General features: G+C 48.8%; 1 pseudogene; it reads left to right on the forward strand.

Annotated features, from left to right (window-relative positions):
• The window catches only part of LOC142017908 (uncharacterized), a 50,473-nt pseudogene extending 37,778 nt beyond the window's left edge, over window positions 1–12,695 (forward strand).
• Window positions 12,696–18,158: the final 5,463 nt, after the last annotated feature.

Genomic DNA, 18,158 nt, shown 5'->3' on the forward strand with positions numbered 1-18,158 from the left:
CTGGCTCCTTGACCGAAGTTTAAATATATTGCTGTGATAGCCCTTTCAGGGCACTGAGTAATGTAGAAGACTTAGATAGCTCTTAGTATAAAATAAACGATGTTGCAGAAGCAGGCACACCGTTGTCAGGCTGTACCATTCTTTCCCACCTATCCACAGGGGTGCCCTGTCTACATTGGGGGTGGCATGGGACAGGGATGGGGATGTGGGGGGTGAGTCCTGCACAGGGTGCATCCTGGGCTCCCATGGGGGTTGAGAGGTCAGCGATCCCTCCACCTGTGGGGTGGGTGAGTCCCACCTGGCCCTCAGGTGGTGCGACTGTATGGATTGCCAGGTAGGGGGAGTCTGGCAGCTAGGCACAGAGGGCCATGCCGCCCAGGGACTGGGCTCGTGGGCAGGGGGTTCGCCTGGTGTAGCCAGACAGAGTCTCCCCCTTACAAGCCAGCTTGCTCGTTGCCCCCCCCACTGAGGAGCACACAGGGCACGGAAATGGCTGCTGACAGCACAGTCTTTGATGCCCTCATTGAGGCCCAGATATGCTAGCTTATCGTGACCCTGAGAAGCAGAAAGTACAGATGGAAGGCTAACAGGCCAGACTGTCAACAAGAGCGGGGGGGGACCCTCAGAAATCACCCCAGCTGGCATTGATCAATATGATGCACACACACAGTCACCCAGAAGGGGACGTGCCCCGCCCGCACAAAAGAATGTCCTGTACTCCTAAATTGTTTATCTCTTGTCTTACAAGTGCAAACTAAGTAGAAATGCCCTTGTAACAAACTGGCGTCACAAAGACAGACCAGTATGATCTGGCACCATAGATAAGAAAGAGAATACATAACCCAAAAGGGGTATAAAAGCTGGGTCCAGCAGAACTCTAACTTTGAGTGCATTTCCACCAACTACCTGCTGGTCGGGTCAGGTGATTGCCTCCCGAGGTCCACAACTGGGGACGCCCAACCTCGTATTCTTCTTTCCGCGGAATTGAGTGCCCGATCCACCTTGGCTACGCTGGTATCGAGAGACGCAGAGAGGGTAAGATACACCCATGCTAGGTCTCTGACTTTTTTGTGCACAGCTAAAGAATTAGAGCTCTGTAACTAGATGTCATTGTGCCAAGATATCATTGTGTTAGATGATAACAGATATCTTTGTATTGGATTGTAACGTAACCTGTTAACACCTGTACTTTGCTAGCATATAAGAAGTAAACAATAGCCTTTTGTAACCACACGCTTATAACTGTAGCTTAATAAACTTGTAACTAGTTAAGCTCTGAGCCTGACCCTGCTGTTAACCCTTTTGTCACTGCAACACAGCCAGCACAACAAAAGAACTTTAACCATTTGGTTACTACAGCCTGGCCGTGGGTGAGAGTGCTAGGAGCTGTCTGCTCTAACAGTAAAAAAACTGGGTTGCTTAGGACCCAGGGTAGTACCTCACCGCACATTACCCGGCCACCAGCTAACACCTGGACACAGGAGTCTGTGCATGAATGGTGTGAGGGCCATGTGTGGCTGGTCCATTCCCAAGGTGCTGTCCATAGAAATGTGGCTCGCAGCGCTGTCTGCAGGCGTGCCTGTGTCCTGGAGAGGCACTCCTGGATGGGACCCCTGGGGTTGGGATGTGGCCACATGGCCAGCCTGTCTGACTGGGAATGGGGCAGAGGTTTGATCCTCCCCACCCTATTGTGGCCTAGTTCCTCCTGCCCTGCCGCTGCAGGGTGTGTGACACACCAGGCACTTCCCAGCGAGCAGCAGTTGTGGGTGGCCCTGCTGGTGCTGTGACAGATCAAGGGTGCCATGCATGGGGTGGTCATGGGACAGGAGCTGTGAGCCTGTGTCTGTCTATCTGCGTGTTCTCTCTGTGTTGCAGGGCTGCTGTGTACTGTCGGGGGGAGGCAGGAGTGCGTGTGGGCATGTGTTGATGCCTGGCTTGTGTCCCTGACACTGTTGCCTTGGTGCATCGGGGTCTGCGGGACTCCCTGCTATTTTAAGGGCAGCTGGAGCATGAGACCATAGAGCTCTTCTGGTGCTGTGTAGAGTGGCTCCGCACTCCCTACAGCTGTCGCCATGGCAGGCTGCTGTTTCAGAAGAGGGGCTTGCAGAGCATCTACATGCGCATTCTTCTGGAGGAGGATGCTCTTTCTGAACTGGAGTGAAGTGAGGACTCTGGAAGAGCACTGCCTTCTTCCAGATGAACTTGCCAGTGTAGACATGTCCATGTTGAAAAAGCATTCCAAAACATGTGATAGAGCTGCAACGTGCGGTAACACACTGCAGTGCTGAGACTAGAATATATTGCAGATTAGCCTTTGTTTAGTGAAAACATAGTGATGGGATTAATGCTTAAGTAATTGTTTATATCTAAATTGCTTGAGAAATCCACAGTTTCTTTTTCTCTGACTCACTCCATGGTGCTTTGACCCCAGGTACCTGCTTTTCAAGGATGTAATTTAGCTTGAAGTTAAAAAAAATGTCAAATTAATGGAAAGAAAACTATGGAATGGATCAAGTTTTTTGTATATGATGTAGTTCTATTCTATAAAATATAGTGGCCATCCCTGCTTAAAGGTACATATTACATTTGTCATTTCAAAGCATGAAGAAAAGAACAATACACATTGATGAAGAAAGGAAAAGGTTATAGTATGCCACTGGGTACAAAAGAAAACAGCTCTATTTTTCTTTGTTAATCAACTCTTTCTGAAATCAATTAGCTCACAGAAGCTGTCCAGTAAGTGCCTTGGTTACCATGGAGATTAACATGGGAGCTAGGGGAAGAAAGTACACTCTTATTTTAAAAAAAGTAAAAATATTCTGCTCTACTTTTTAACCTTTTAAGAACATTGCAAACTGTTTTAATTGGTTATCTTGCACCCAGAAACAATTGTGAGTGTTGTCTAGACAGTCTTACACATTTTCGCTTTGTACGCCACAGATCCATATATTTTTCATCTGGCAAGAACAGTTTCTAAAAAAGTAAGTTTCATACTGAGAGATGGACAGTACAAAGGACACTTAGTTTTGTTTTGTAGTTTTTATATTCCTATTGCCAACATAGAGAAACAACAAGGTTAAGTAGAAACTTAAAGGTCAAAGATCGGCTGTCCCCCAACTCTGCTCAGCATTATTAGGGCCTTCCATGAAGGCATGAAGGGGACCGTCGTATACGACGGATCCACATCCAAACCCTTTGAGATTCTCAGCAGAGTGAAGCAGGGGTGTGTGCTGGCTCCAACGCTGTTCGACATCTTCTTTGCAGTCTTGCTTAAATATGCCTTCGGAACTGCTACAGAGGGCATCTCCGCACGAGAACGGACAGCAACCTCTTCAAACTGTCAAGGCTTAGAGTGAAGACCAGGGTGCTGACAAAGCATCTAAGGGAGTTCCTTTTTGCTGACGATGCAGCTATTGCTGCTCACACTCAGCAGGCGCTGCAGTCACTCAAAACTCGCTTTGCGGATGCATGTATGGAATTTGGCCTCACAATCAGCTTAAAGAAGACCTAGGTGATGGGCCAAAATGTGGGTAACGAGCCATCTATCAATGTGCTAGACTACGAATTGGAAGTCGTCCATGAATTCGTGTACTTAGGCTCGACGATCTCGGACAACTTGTCACTTGATAGCGAGATCAACAAGCGCATTGGAAAAGCCACCACAACGTTCTCCAGGCTGACAAAGAGAGTATGGGCTAACAATAAGCTCACTGTACACACCAAGGTGCAGGTCTACACAGCCTGTGTTTTGAGCACACTGCTGTACGCCAGTGAAACATGGACTTCTTCTTCAAGTGTCCCCGTGGGTGCTCCACAATAGGTGTCGGGCTCGCCCAGCGCCGCAGATCGGATCTTCCAAACAGTTTCTGCCGGACCGCGCATGCGCCGGTGCGCACTGCTCCCTTGCGCGCTCCTGGCAACGTGCGCGATCCGGTCCCCGCCAGTTCCTCTTAACCGCCATCGGCTGCAGACGGAATCCGACTAGGCTATGGCCAAGTTAGTGTATACAATGGTTTTAACTGTTTTTTCTTTAAAGTTTTCAAGTTCTTAGGCTACTGCTAAGTTAGCCAGTTGTTCTTATTCTCAAAAAAAAAAAAAAAAAAGAAACAAGTGGGACGGCATTCAGTCCAGTCCTAGTATCAAGCGGAGCACCGGAGGCCAGGAGCCTAGGGCCATTAGCCCTCCTGCCACGGCAGGCTATCGGAGAGGGGAAAAACAGCACAGAGAAGGTGCTAAGTACCCATTAACAACTGAAAGACTCACCAACAATATCCTCCTCAGGATTCAAGAAATGTGAGTCCTGCCGAGAGGCAATGCCAGCGTCTGATGGGCACAGTCTCTGCATAAGGTGCCTGGGGGAGTCCCATGTCACGCAGAAATGTTCCTTCTGTGCAAAATTAACAGCCAGAGCAAGGAAGGACAGGGAGATGCGGCTTAAAATGCTGCTCTTCGACAAGGCCCTCCAGCCAGACGTGCCGGAGTGGCTGCAGCAGGAGGGACCCTCCGGGGCCCATAAAAGGAAAGCCACCTCCCTCACCCCATCAGCGCAAAAACAGAGGAAAGCCTCCCCAGCCCGATCCCTGCCGGCAGCAACAGCGAGCAGGACGGGAGGAGCGCACAGCCCCCAGCCACAGCAACAGCTGATTGGCGGCGGCATGGAGAGCCACGTGGAGGCGGCTCAGCCTCCGATAATCAAACAGCCGCCCCGCACCGCAGGCAGGGCGGCGGCTAAACAAGCGCCGGTACTGGCGGCACCGCAAGCAGCGGCACCGACCCCCGGGGAACCGACGGTGCAGAGCGCGCAGGCACGCAGCCTTCAGGCACCGAAGGACACCGCCCATGCGGCACCGCCCATGAGCGTGCCGAGCACGGCGCGGACGGGGCCGACATCCCCTACATGTCAGGGGGCGGAGTTACCTCCTCAAGGGAGGGGGAAGGCTGCACACAAAACAAGGCACCGCAGCCCCTCTCCAGACAGGGCTGCAGAGTTGCTCTCTCTCAGCCCTCTGCTTATGCTGCAGACTCCAACCAGAAGGCAGGGGTCCCCCCTAGCCTACCCGGAGCCCCCGTCTCCATTTTTACAACCAGCCTCGCCCTGGCTGGGACCACCTTCACCCTTCCTGGGGTTTGAGCCGCTGGAATACTATCACAAATCGCTCTCTCCAGAGTCCCAGATCTCTCGACGATCTCGTTCCCCCAGACGTAGAGGGTATGCACCAAGGGAGTGGTCTAGGTCACCTTCCCAAGAATAGTGCCCATGCTGCCATGGTCGCCCCTATCACGCGGGGCACAGACACCACCGGCAATCTACCAGGGAAAGATCCCCACAGACGGTCCCGTATCCCCGAGGGCAATCGCGAACGGGGACAGAGACTCAAGTATCTCAGGGGGAACTGGTTATGGAACCCCGAGATTTTCCCTTGCAAGCTTCCAGCGAGAGGATGTACCATCGCCAACAGGAACCGGAACGGTCCAGAGAGGCGTACCCTAGTGGTTCCTCGCTCTCCTCCCCGGACGAGGCTACGGCCCCGGGGGACGTCCATCCTCCGGATGATCTCAAACAATTTCAAGAGCTGTTTAAGAGGGTGGCCTTCATGCAAGGCATCCAGACAGCAGAGGTGCAAGAGAAACACCATAAGCTCCTCAAAAATCTGAGACCTCCGGCCTCCTCCAAAATAGCAATACCGCTTGATGAAGCAATCTTGGGGTCCGCCACTATGATATGGCAGACCCCTGCGACTATTCCGCCTGTCCACAAGAGAGCGGATAAGAAATACTTCGTGCCGGCGAAGGGCATGGAGTCCCTGTTCAGCCACCCACAACCAAGTTCCTTGGTGGTGGAGTCGTTGCACCAAAGATCAAAGACATCTCAATCCAAGACAGGGAGAACAGACAAAGATGCCAAGAAGCTAGAGCTGTTCGGCAGAAAGGTCTACTCCTCCTCCACTCTACTGTTGCGAATGGCAAATTACGCAGCACATTTAGCGAACCATAATTTGGACAACTACACTAGGTTAACCTCCCTCATGGACTCGCTTCCAGAGGACAAGAAACCGGTGCTCAAGGCCATCGTGCAAGAAGGCTACGCGGCCTCGAGGACGGGAGTTCAGATCGCCCTGGATGTTGCGGACACAGCAGCACGCTCCACAGCTACGGCAGTGGTGATGCGAAGGGAGTCCTGGCTCCAGACTTCGGGTATACCGAGGGATCTGCAGGCAAAGATAGTCGATCTTCCCTTCGACTCACAGAAGCTGTTTGCTGAATCAAATGACTCGGTCCTTCATTCCAGTAAAGATTCAAGAGCCACACTTAGGACCCTGGGGATTTACACCCCTCCATACAGAAAGAAAAAGTACTACCCTCAACAAAGACGGTACCAGTACCAGCAACAGCGTCCCCAGTACCACAGGGGTTACGAGCAAGGGCGACATTAACAGCACCAGCAGTACAGAACTCCCAGGCGACGTTCCCAACAGAGCCGTGCGTCCTCGGGGCAGGGCCAAAGGCCACAAGTTTGACACACAGATCCAGGGCTGCGCCATCACTACCATCGCACAAGGTCATCCGAAGCGGCTATTCCACCATCGCCTCCAACCATTCTACGACCAGTGGCAAAGGATCACCACAGACAAATGGGTGCTGGAGATCATAGCCACGGGGTACGCCATCCCCTTCCAGTCGCTCCCACAGCCACGACCTCCACCCAGGCCCCACCTCCAGGAGGCCTCCCACGTAGCGAGGCTCAAGCAGGAGGTAGACCATCTCATGTTCATAGGGGCAGTGGAAAGAGTGCCGGAGCAACTGCAAGGAAAAGGGTTCTACTCTAGGTACTTCCTCACGGAGAAAAAGACAGGAGGCTGGAGGCCCATCTTAGATCTTCGAGGCCTCAACCGGTACCTGCGCAAGCAACGCTTTCGGATGATCACAATCGCCTCCATCCTTACGGAGTTGGACGATGGAGATTGGTTCGCAGCCCTCGATTTACAAGACACGTATTTTCACATAACTATCCATCCGGCTCACCGGCGATTCCTCCGGTTCATGGTAGGCAAAGAACATTTTCAATACAAGGTCCTACCGTTTGGCCTCTCCTCGGCCCCCAGAGTCTTCACCAAGACCTTGGCAGTGGTGTCAGCCTACCTGCACAGACAAGGGGGTATTTATATTCCCGTATCTGGATGACTGCCTACTCAAAGGGGCCTCGAAGGAGGAGGTACTACGCATGATACGCGTCACAGCAGGCACGTTCTCTTCGCTCGGCCTGGTTATCAATCTGGCAAAATCAAAGATAGACCCCACACAGGACATAGAGTTCATAGGGGCACGCATAAATTCTATTACAGCGGGAGTGTATCTACCAGAGACTCGCTTTCGGGCCATCGGCTCCCTCATGCAGGTCATCACCTTCAGCCCTACGGTGCCGGTCCTGATGTGCTTACAGCTGCTGGGCCACATGGCAGCGGCGACGTTCGTAGTACAGAACGCCAGGTTACACATGCGCAGCATACAGCACTGGCTGGCGAGCGTATACAAACCGGCAGCACACACCGTTCACAGGGTGGTGTCGCCCACAGCAGAAGTGCGCAAATCCCTGCAATGGTGGGTAAACCCCAAGAACTTGCTAACAGGGGTACCCTTCCACCAACCACAAATATCGGTTTTTCTTACTACAGATGCCTCCCTCATAGGGTGGGGAGCACACATGGGCGAAGAGGTGACTCAAGGGCTGTGGTCCTCCACGGAGCAGTCACTGCACATAAATATACTGGAGCTCAGAGCAGTGTTCAACGCCTGCAGACACTTTCGAGACCATATACAAGGCAAAGTTGTCGGGATCAGTACAGACAATACCTCCACCATGTTTTATATAAATCGGCAAGGAGGAGCTCGGTCCCGTGCCTTATGTGTGGAAGCAGTCCGGTTATGGAACTGGTGCATCGCCAACAATATAATCTTGAAAGCCTCGTACTTACCAGGCGCTCACAATGTGAAGGCAGACCAGCTGAGCAGGCGTTTTGTACGACTGGCAGATCCGTCCCGATCTGCTGTGACCGATTTTCCACGCATGGGGTTTTCCCCAGATAGACCTGTTTGCCACTCAACACAATAAGAAGTGCCCACGATTCTGCTCCAGGGCAGGACTGGGACGGGAGTCCCTGGGGGACGCGTTCGCGATCTCATGGGGGGGACCCCTGCTTTACGCTTTTCCTCCCACAGTGCTGATCCACAAAGTCTTGCAGAAAGCCAGGAGGGAAGGAGCCCAAATGATCCTGATAGTCCCAACTTGTAATCGACAGCAATGGTTCCCCCTACTCCTGCGCATGTCGGACCGTCCACCAATGCCCCTTCCGGTGGCGCTGGATCTGCTCACGCAAGCCCAGGGGTCCATAGTGCATCCGCACCCCCAAGGCCTGCGACTACAAGCATGGTTAATCCATGGCTCAGCTCCCTAGAGAGCACATGTACGGAGGAAATGCAGCAAGTCCTAGAAAGTAGCAGGAGGACTTCAACCAGGAAGACCTACAAGCAGAAATGGACTCGCTTCACGGCATGGTGTTCTACCAAATGGCTGGCCCCCCTTTCGGTGCCTATACCTGTGATATTAGAGTATTTACTGGACCTCAAGAGAGGAGGACTCTCACTATCCTCATTAAAGGTCCACCTTGCCGCTATTTTGGAGTTCAGACACGAGGAGGAAGGGCACACGGTGTTCGCCCGTCCCATGGTTACCAGGTTCCTCAAAGGGTTGGTAAACCTATACCCCCCTCGGAAACCGCTTCCACCTTCGTGGAACTTGGACCTGGTGCTTAATGTGCTAACGGGACCACCGTTCGAGCCCTTGGCCATGGGTTCCCTCCGCCTCCTTACGATAAAGACGACCTTTCTTCTCGCAATCACGTCAGCTCGCAGGGTGAGCGAGCTTGCGGCAGTTATGGCAACGCCACCCTGCACTGTTTTTTCCAAGGAGGCGGTAACCATATGGCTGCATCCAGCCTTTGTTCCCAAAGTTTCTTCTGAGTTTCACATTAACGAACCTATGGTTTTACCGTCGTTTTATCCAAAGCCTCATAACTCTAACAAAGAGGCGCGCCTACACCTCCTGGACGTGAGGAGGGCGCTAGCCTTCTATATAGACAGGACCAAGTCCTTCCGGAAAACGGATAGACTCGTAGTCTCTCTCGCTCCCAAATCGAAAGGAGAAGGTCTCTCTTTACAGAGAATCTTGAAGCACATCGTATCCTGCATAAAAATGTGCTACGAACTCAAAAAGACTCCTTTACTGGCCACTCCCAGGGCTCATTCCACTAGGGCGGTGGCGGCATCAACAGCCTTTTTCAAGGGCGTTGCGGTAAAAGACATTTGCAGAGCGGCGACCTGGTCATTCTATGACACCTTCGCCAAACATTACGACCTTCACAGGGTATTCCAAGAGGATACCTGTCTCTCGACAGCGGTTCTCTCGGGGACAAGCTGCACATAATCCGATTACCCACCTCCTATCTTGGGTTACTGCTGGGTAGTCACCTATTGTGGAGCACCCACGGGGACACTCGAAGAAGAAAGACAGGTTACTCACCGTAGTAATGGTGGTTCTTCGAGATGTGTCCCCGTGGGTGCTCCACTACCCGCCCATCCTCCCTGCTTCAGATCTCTGTTTAGTGTTTTGCAGGAGTATCCGAGGCGGTTGGTCAAGGAACTGGCGGGGACCGGATCGCGCACGTGGCCAGGAGCGCGCAAGGGAGCGGCGCACGCCGGCGCATGCGCGGTCCGGCAGAAACTGCTTGGAAGATCCGATCTGCAGCGCCGGGCGAGCCCGACACCTATTGTGGAGCACCCACGGGGACACATCTCGAAGAACCACCGTTACTACGGTGAGTAACCTTTCTTTTGCACTCAAAACAATAGCAGCAGCTCAACACATTCCACATGCGCTGCCTTAGGCGCATGCTCGGTAACTCATGGCAGGACAAGGTCCCCAATAGCGCAGTGCTTGAGAGGGCAGGCAATGCCTTCATGTTCACCCTTCTCAAACAGAGGCGTATGCGCTGGCTGGGCCATGTCTCATGCATGACGGATGGCCGAATACCGAAGGACCTCCTCTTCGGCGAACTGGCATCTGGAAAGAGGCTGAAAGGGCGACCTAAATTGAGCTACAAGGACACGTGGAAGCGTGCCTCAGCACTCTCTCAGTGTGAACACCTGGCATTCGCTTGCCTCAGACAGGCATACCTGGAAACGGAGTGAAGCAAGCTCTTGTTATGTATGAAACTACCTTGGTGAAGGAAGCGGAAGACAGGAGAGCCCTCAGGAAGATCCGTGCCCGTGATACCAAAGCAACATCTGCCTACTGCTGCTCACAGTGCGGAAAGGACTGCCACTCCCGGATTGGATTGCACAGCCACAGAAGACGCTGCTCGAATCAGTCCAACTGGGGCACAAACCCATGATCCCTCGGGATTGAAGGATGCCTACTAACTAACTAACTAACTAAAGGTCAAAATAAAATTAAAAATATATATTGACAGGACTAACTGAGTTTGTCTTATCTTGTTTATATATATATATTCAATTTTCTAGCCAAATTTAATATTTCTTTCAGTAGAGATAAGACTAGAATTTATGTACAGAAAGTACTTAATACTCCCCCTTGTTTTTTTCAAAAAATTACTATATTTCTAGCTAAATGAGAAACTAATTTTTTATGCATGAATCAAAATGACTTAACATCTACTTAGAATGATTTTCAGTGTGGTTTCCTCAACTCATAAGTCATGGCCTACAAACTCATTGCCTGTCATTTCCCTCTTGCTGGGGTATTACAGTGTTGAGGTGTGTCCTCCGGGTGGCAGATTAAGGAAGCCCTCCATGGAGTGATCTCAAGGGGCTGCACCAAATAATACAGAATAAGGCACCATGGACCAACAGTACCTCTGAGAAGGGAAACTCTGATTCCAAACCAGGGCATACTGAGCTGCTAAGCCTTCTTAGGCACATCTGGCTGGGAGAAGGTAACTCTAATTTGAAATCTGCACTCTCTCTCTCCACTGTTCATGTCACAGTTATTGTGTCTGTGCATGATGATCAGGGTGAGAAGAGAGAGTGAGTTTGGAACTCACAAGCCAGCCTTACTTAAATCCATTCATACATGAAGGTATCTCTCTTGATGCTAAAGATTTACCTCATAATGAAACTCCTGTGGTGATGGGCAATGATGTTGGTTGCAGGTGGAGGATACTGCTGGAAGCATTTAGTCACAGACTCTCACGTAGGTGGCCCATGTGTGATGATTGTCTGCTGAAATGGAACAGCAGCAGCTCCCATATCCTGCTTAGGTGACAAAGATACTCTGATTGTACACATACACAAGAGAAAGGTGACTGTGTGTGTTGTGATGATGACCATCAGGGCATCTGTCTGCTCTCTGTAGCAGGTAAGATACTGGACTGTATCCTTTACAACTGTCTTTGACTATGTGTTCAAAAGTGCCACTATTCCTGAAAGCCAGTGCAGATTTGTGCCAGTCAAGGCACTGCCAACATGATATTTATGGGCAGACAGATACAAAAGAAATGTAGAGAGCAGCATCAGAACCTCTATGTGATTTCATCAACTTGACCAAGGCATTCGACTCTGTCAACAGAAATGGATCTGGAAAATACTTGGGCTGATTGGCTGTCCTGAAAAATCTATCAACATTGTTCAGACTTTTCATGATGGCATGCTTCGTTGTGTCCTTAACAATGGAGAGACATCAGCACTTTGAAGTATCAAATGGTACAAAGCAAAGATGTGTCCTTGCTCATCTCCTGTTCACTTTGGGCATACCAATTCAGTTCCAAACAGGTGACAGTATTTTCAATCTCTGGAGACTTCAGGCTTGCACTAAAGTGGTTATTACACCGATTCGTGACCTTCTGTTTGCTGATGACTGGGCATTGTTGGTTTATTCAGTGAAGGATGCACAGGAGCTTTTTGATCATTTTGTTACTTCTCCTCACTGTTTTAGACTCACAGTGAGCCTCAAGAAGACAGATGTTATGCCTCTGCCTGTTTGGAAAGAGTCCAGCACTCCAGTGATCACTTCTGCTGGTACAGTCCTTAAGGCTGTTGACAAGTTCTGCTACCTCAGAAGTGTTCTGTCTTCTGTTATAAACACGGATCATGACGTAGCTGCTGAATTAGCAAAAGACAGTGTTGCTTTTGGAAAACTGAGCAAATGCCTATTGTGTAACCATGGAATTAAACTTCATACCGAGGTATCAGTCTATTAGGCAGTTGTCCTGAATATCCTGCTGTATGGGTCAGAGTCATGGACAAAATATCACCACCATGTTTTGAAACTCAATCAGTTCCATATGCATTATCTGAGGAAGATTGAAAATGTGGATTGGTGTGACAAAATTTCTGTCACGGTGGTTCTTAAGCTGTGTGGTGTTATGGGCATGGAATCGATGCTTATGAATAAACAGCTTCGCTTGATTGGTCATGTTATGAGGATGGATGATTCACGGATGCCAAAGATGGTCTTCTATAGCCGGCTTGCTCATGGAAAGTGGTCTGTTGGTGATCAGTATAAGCACTATAAAGACATCTTTAAGGACAATGTGAAGTCATGCGGCATATCTTCGAGTGATCTGGAAACTCTTAGTTCAGGACAGATCATCCTGGCATCAAACAATTGTACTTGCTCTTAACTGCTTTGAGAGGCACCATATCCAGGGACTACAGCAAACATGTACAGTGCCTGCAGTTGTAATCATCTCTGCTTATCAGGGATTGGTTTAGTTGCTCACCTGCAGCGTCACAGAAGATGAGATCCATCAATCAACAGCTCAGTCCAAGAAGATGATAATTTACAGTATGGATAGAGATGGCAGTATTGCTTATAATTTAAAATTGCTAATATTTACTATTATAAGAATTTTTCATTTGGAACTGAAGTCTGAGTCCTGCTAATGACCCAAGTTTGGGTGTTCTACATGTTGGAACTTTTATTCTTTATTTTATCAGCTTGCTTTTGGGGAAAAAAATAGGAATTACATTTAAAAAAAATCCGTGTTAAAACAACAGTATAGTTGAAAAGCCAAGCACTCAGCAGTTAGAAAAGCTCAGATTAAGATTGCCCATGTAAACTTAATCTGGTCACTTGTTATTTGTCCATTTTGGTACTGTCACACAGCACTTAAAACTTCCCTTTGCTCATATGATATTCAATTACCAGCAGAGGATTGGGATTCTAGGTTGTCGTTTTGGAGGCCACTAGGCTTTCACAAAAACAAATATCCTCTATCTCTGTGAGATATATGAGGCTCAGCTAAGCTTTATGGTGCTCTTTCCTCTTTCAGTGAAGCTACTGGTAGAAGTTATTTTGAAGGAACCTCACAAGCACACACAATTGGAAGCAGTTTGACAGGTTTTCTTTTGTAACTCCCTGAACCGCAGTGAGGTTACAATGGCACAGCTGTAGTATAGTCTCTTGCTTTCCCTGTGGATCAAATTCTGCTTTTAGTATTCCACCTCATTGGCATCAGTAGCAGGCATAGGTGGCAAGTTGTATGGGCCCATGGTGCCCAGGCTTCACCAATGTCAGGGTCCTGGGCACCGTGGGCCCATACAACCCTGCCTGCTGGCCCTCTGTGCACCTCTGACAGCTTTCTTACCTGAGACAGCTGATCTGTGCCCTGACCTTTCCAACATGCAAGGCTGCACATACTGTATCATCAAGTCTGGTTATGGATAAATTATGCTCCCCACAGACACAGCAAAAACCAACTCCTCATCGTGCTCATTATAGAATAATAGAATGCTAGGACTGGAAGGGACCTTGAGAGGCCATCGAGTCCAGCCCCCTGCCCCAGTGGCAGGACCAAGTACTGTCTAGACCATCCCTGATAGACATCTATCTAACCTGTTCTTAAATATTTCCAGAGATGGAGATTCCACAACCTCCCTAGGCAATTTATTCCAGTGTTTGACCACCCTGACAGTTAGGAACTTTTCCCTAATGTCCAACCTAAACCTCCCTTGCTACAGTTTAAGCCCACTGCTGCTTGTTCTATCCTCAGAGGCCAAGAAGATCAAGTTTTCTCCCTCCTCCTTATAATACCCTTTTAGATACCTGAAAACCGCTATCATGTACCCCCTTAATCTTCTTTTTTCCAAACTAAACAAGCCCAATTCTTTCAGCCTTTCTTCATAGGTCACATTCTCTAGACCTTTAATCATCCTTGTCGCTCTTTTCTGGACCCTTTCCAATTTCTCCAAATCTTTCTTGAAATGCGGCGCCCAGAACTGGACACAATACTCCAACTGAGCCCTAACCAGCACAGAGTAGAGTGAAAGAATGATTTCTTGTGTCTTAATGCATCCCAGAATCATATTTGCTTTTTTTGCAACAGCATTGCACTGGTGACTCATATTTAACTTGTGGGCCACTATAACCCCTAGATCCCTTTCTGCCATACGCCTTCCTAGACAGTTGCTTCCCATTCTGTATGTGTGAAACTGGTTGTTCCTTCCTAAGTGGAGCACTTTGCATTTGTCTTTATTAAACTTCATCCTGTTTACTTCAGATCATTTCTCCAATTTGTCCACATCATTTTGAATTTTGACCCTATCCTCCAAAGCAGTTGAAACCCCTCCTAGCTTGGTATCATCTGCAAACTTAATAACTGTCTATGCTAATATCTAAATCATTGATGGAGACATTGAACAGAGCTGGTCCCAATACAGACCCCTGCGGAACCCCACTTGTTATACCTTTCCAGCAGGATTGAGAACCATTAATAGCTACTGTCTGAGTATGGTTATCCAGCCAGTTTTGCACCCACCTTATAGTAGCCCCATCTAAGCTGTATTTGCCTAGTTTATTGATAAGAATATCACGCAAGACCATATCAAATGCCTTTCTAAAATCTAGGTATACCACATCCACCGCTTCTCCCTTATCCACAAGGCTCATTATCCTATCAAAGAAAGCTATCAGATTGCTTTGACATGATTTGTTCTTTGCAAATCCATGTTGGCTGTTCCCTATCAGCTTATCACCTTCCAAGTGTTTGCAGATGATTTCCTTAATTACTTGTTCCACTATCTTTCCTGGCACAGAAGTTAAACTGACCGGTCTGTAGTTTCCTGCATTGTTCTTATTCTCCTTTTTATACATGGGCACTATATTTGCCTTTCCCCAGTCTTCTGGAATCTCTCCTGTCTCCCATGATTTCCAAAGATGATAACTAATGGCTCAGATACCTTCTCCGTCAACTCCTTGAGTATTCTAGGATGTGTTTCTTCAGGCCCTGGTGACTTGCAGACATCTAACTTTCCTAAGTGATTTTTTACTTGTTCTTTTTTTTATTTTATCTTCTAAACCTACCCCTTTCCCACTAGCATTCACTATATTAGGCATTCCTTCTTCAGACTTTTCAGTGAAGACCGAAACAAAGAAGTCATTAAGCATCTGTGCCATTTCCAAGTTTCCCGTTACTGTTTCTCCCTCCTCACTGAGCAAGGGGCCTACCCTATCCTTGGTCTTCCTCTTGCTTTTAATGTATTTATAAAAAGTTTTCTTGTTTCCCTTTATGCCCGTAGCTAATTTGAGCTCATTTTGTGCTTTTGCCTTTCTAATCTTGCCCCTGCATTCCTCTGTTGTTTGCCTATATTCATCCTTTGTAATTTGTCCTGGTTTCCATTTTTTATGTGATTCCTTTTTTTTTTGAGATCACGCAAGATCTCCTGGTTAAGCCAAGGCAGTCTTTTGCCATATTTTCTATCTTTACTACACAGAGGAATAGCTTGCTTTTGGGCCCTTAATAATGTCACTTTGAAAAACTGCCAACTCTCCTCTGTTGCTTTTACCCTCAGTCTTGCTTCCCGTGGGACCCTACCTACCAGCTCTCTGAGTTTACCAAAATCCACCTTCCTGAAATCCATTGTTCCTATTTTGCTGTTCTCCCTTCTACCCTTCCTTAAAATTGTGAACTCTATGATTTCATGATCACTTTCACCCAAGCTGCCTTCCACTTTGAGATTCTCAATCGGTTCCTCCCTATTTGTTAAAATCAAATCTAGGACGTCTTCCCCCCAGTAGGTTTTTCAACCTTCTGAAATAAAAAGTTGTCTCCACTGCAGTCCAAGAACTTACTGGGTAGTCTGTGTGTTGCAGTGTTAGTTTCCCAACATATATTTGGATTGCTGAAGTCCCCCATCACCACCAAATCCTGGGCCCTGGATGATTTTGTTAGTTGTTTAAAAAAAGCCTCATCCATCTCTTCCGTCTGAGTAGGTGGCCTGTAGCAGACTCCTAGCAAGACATCACCCTTGTTTTTTTACCCCTTTTAGCTTAATCCAGAGGCTCTCACCACTTCCGTTTCCTATGTCCATCTCCACCTGAGTCCAAGTGTGTACATTTTTAATATGCAAGGGAACACGTCCTCCCTTTTTCCCCGTCTATCCTTCCTGAGCAAGCTGTACCCTTCCATACCAACATTCCAATCGTGTATTATTCCACCAAGTTTCTGTGATGCCAACAATGTCATAGTTGTATTTATTTATTAGCACTTCCAGTTCTTCCTGCTCATTATCCATACTTCTTGCATTTGTATATAGGCATCTAAGATATTGATTTGATCTTGCCTCCCAGTTTTGCCCTGACCCTCCTTTTTCTCTGCCATTATAGCCTGTGCTCCCTCCCATTTCCAACCCATCTCCCAGGTCTCCATCTTCTCTACTTACCTGTCAGCTTTGCTCCCCTGTCCCCACCGAACCTAGTTTAAATCTCTCCTCACTAGGTTAGCCAGTCTGTGTCTAAATAGGGTCTTCCTTCTCCTTGAAAGCTGAACGCCATCTCTGCCTAGCAGTCCTTCCTGGAATAGCATCCTGTGGTCAAGGAAGCCAAAGCCCTCCTGGCGACACCGTTTATGCAGCCAGGCATTCACCTCCAGGATGCACCTGTCTCTGCCTGGGCCCCTACCTTTGACAGGAAGGATTGAAGAGAATACCACCTGCTTTCCAAACTTCTTCACCCGTACTCCCAGAGCCCTGTAGTCACTCTTGATCTGCTCAGTGTCACACCTTGCAGTATTATTAGTGCCCACATGGATGAGTAGCATGGGGTAGTAGTCAGAGGGCTGGATAATCCTTGACAACACCGCTGTAAAGTCTTGGATATGGGCCCCCAGCAGGCAGCATATCTCCCAAGATGAAATGTCAGGGTGACAGATGGGCGCCTCTGTCTCCCTCAGAAGAGAATCGCCAACCATCACCACTCTACCTTTCCTCCTCACAGTGGTGGCAGCTGACCTCACAGTGGTGGCAGCCAACCTCCCAGCCTTGGGGGTATGAGGCTTCTCCTCTGCTGTACAGGGTGATTCTTTGTCTCCAGTATCAAGTACACATAACGGTTTCCTAGTACCATGGTGGGAGGGTTGGGAGCAGGGGTGGAGCACTGCCAGCTGCCAGAAGTAACCAGCTGCCAATGTCCACCCTGAGCCATCTCCTCCTCCACCAGCAGTCCTGTGTACTGGGACAGCTACCTCAGCTGTCTCCACATGAATTCTGTCCAGGAATTGTTTGTGAATTCGGATACTCCTCAACCTAGCCACCTCCTGCAGCTCTACCACCTTGTGCCTGAGCGATTCCACCACCAGGCACCTTTTCACATTGGATGCTCCCCCCAGGCTGGGTATTAGTAAGTGGGAATTGCAAGACACAGTCCTTGCAGAACTACACCAGGATCTGGGTAGAGGCATCCAAAGTCAGGCAGTCTGTTTGGCTACATACAGGCACAGGCAGAGGAGACAGAAGCAGTGCTGGCACAGGTGTTGCGGGTCTTTCTGACCATTGTAGGCCTCCCTCTGTTAAAGTTCCTCTTAAAGTCCCCTGTTGCAGCTCCCTGTCTGCTTCACTCCACTGGTTGCGTATAAGAAAGGGAAAGGGCATACAGATATGGGGCTGCTCCCAAAGGCAAACTCCCGGGCAAACTCCCTTTTAGGTGCTCCTGTTCGCTGCTCTCAAGGTTCGCTGTGGCTGCCTTCTTATAGAGCTGCTAGCTGGTTAGGCCCAGCTCAAAGCCTTTGTCTCCAATCTAATCAGCCCTTGAAGGTCCACCTGGAAGGAAGCTCTCCCAATTTACACCTTGCAAACTTGCCAAACTGTCA

The sequence above is a fragment of the Carettochelys insculpta genome, chromosome 9, assembly GCF_033958435.1.
Source record: "Carettochelys insculpta isolate YL-2023 chromosome 9, ASM3395843v1, whole genome shotgun sequence".
Taxonomy (NCBI): Eukaryota; Metazoa; Chordata; order Testudines; family Carettochelyidae; genus Carettochelys; species Carettochelys insculpta.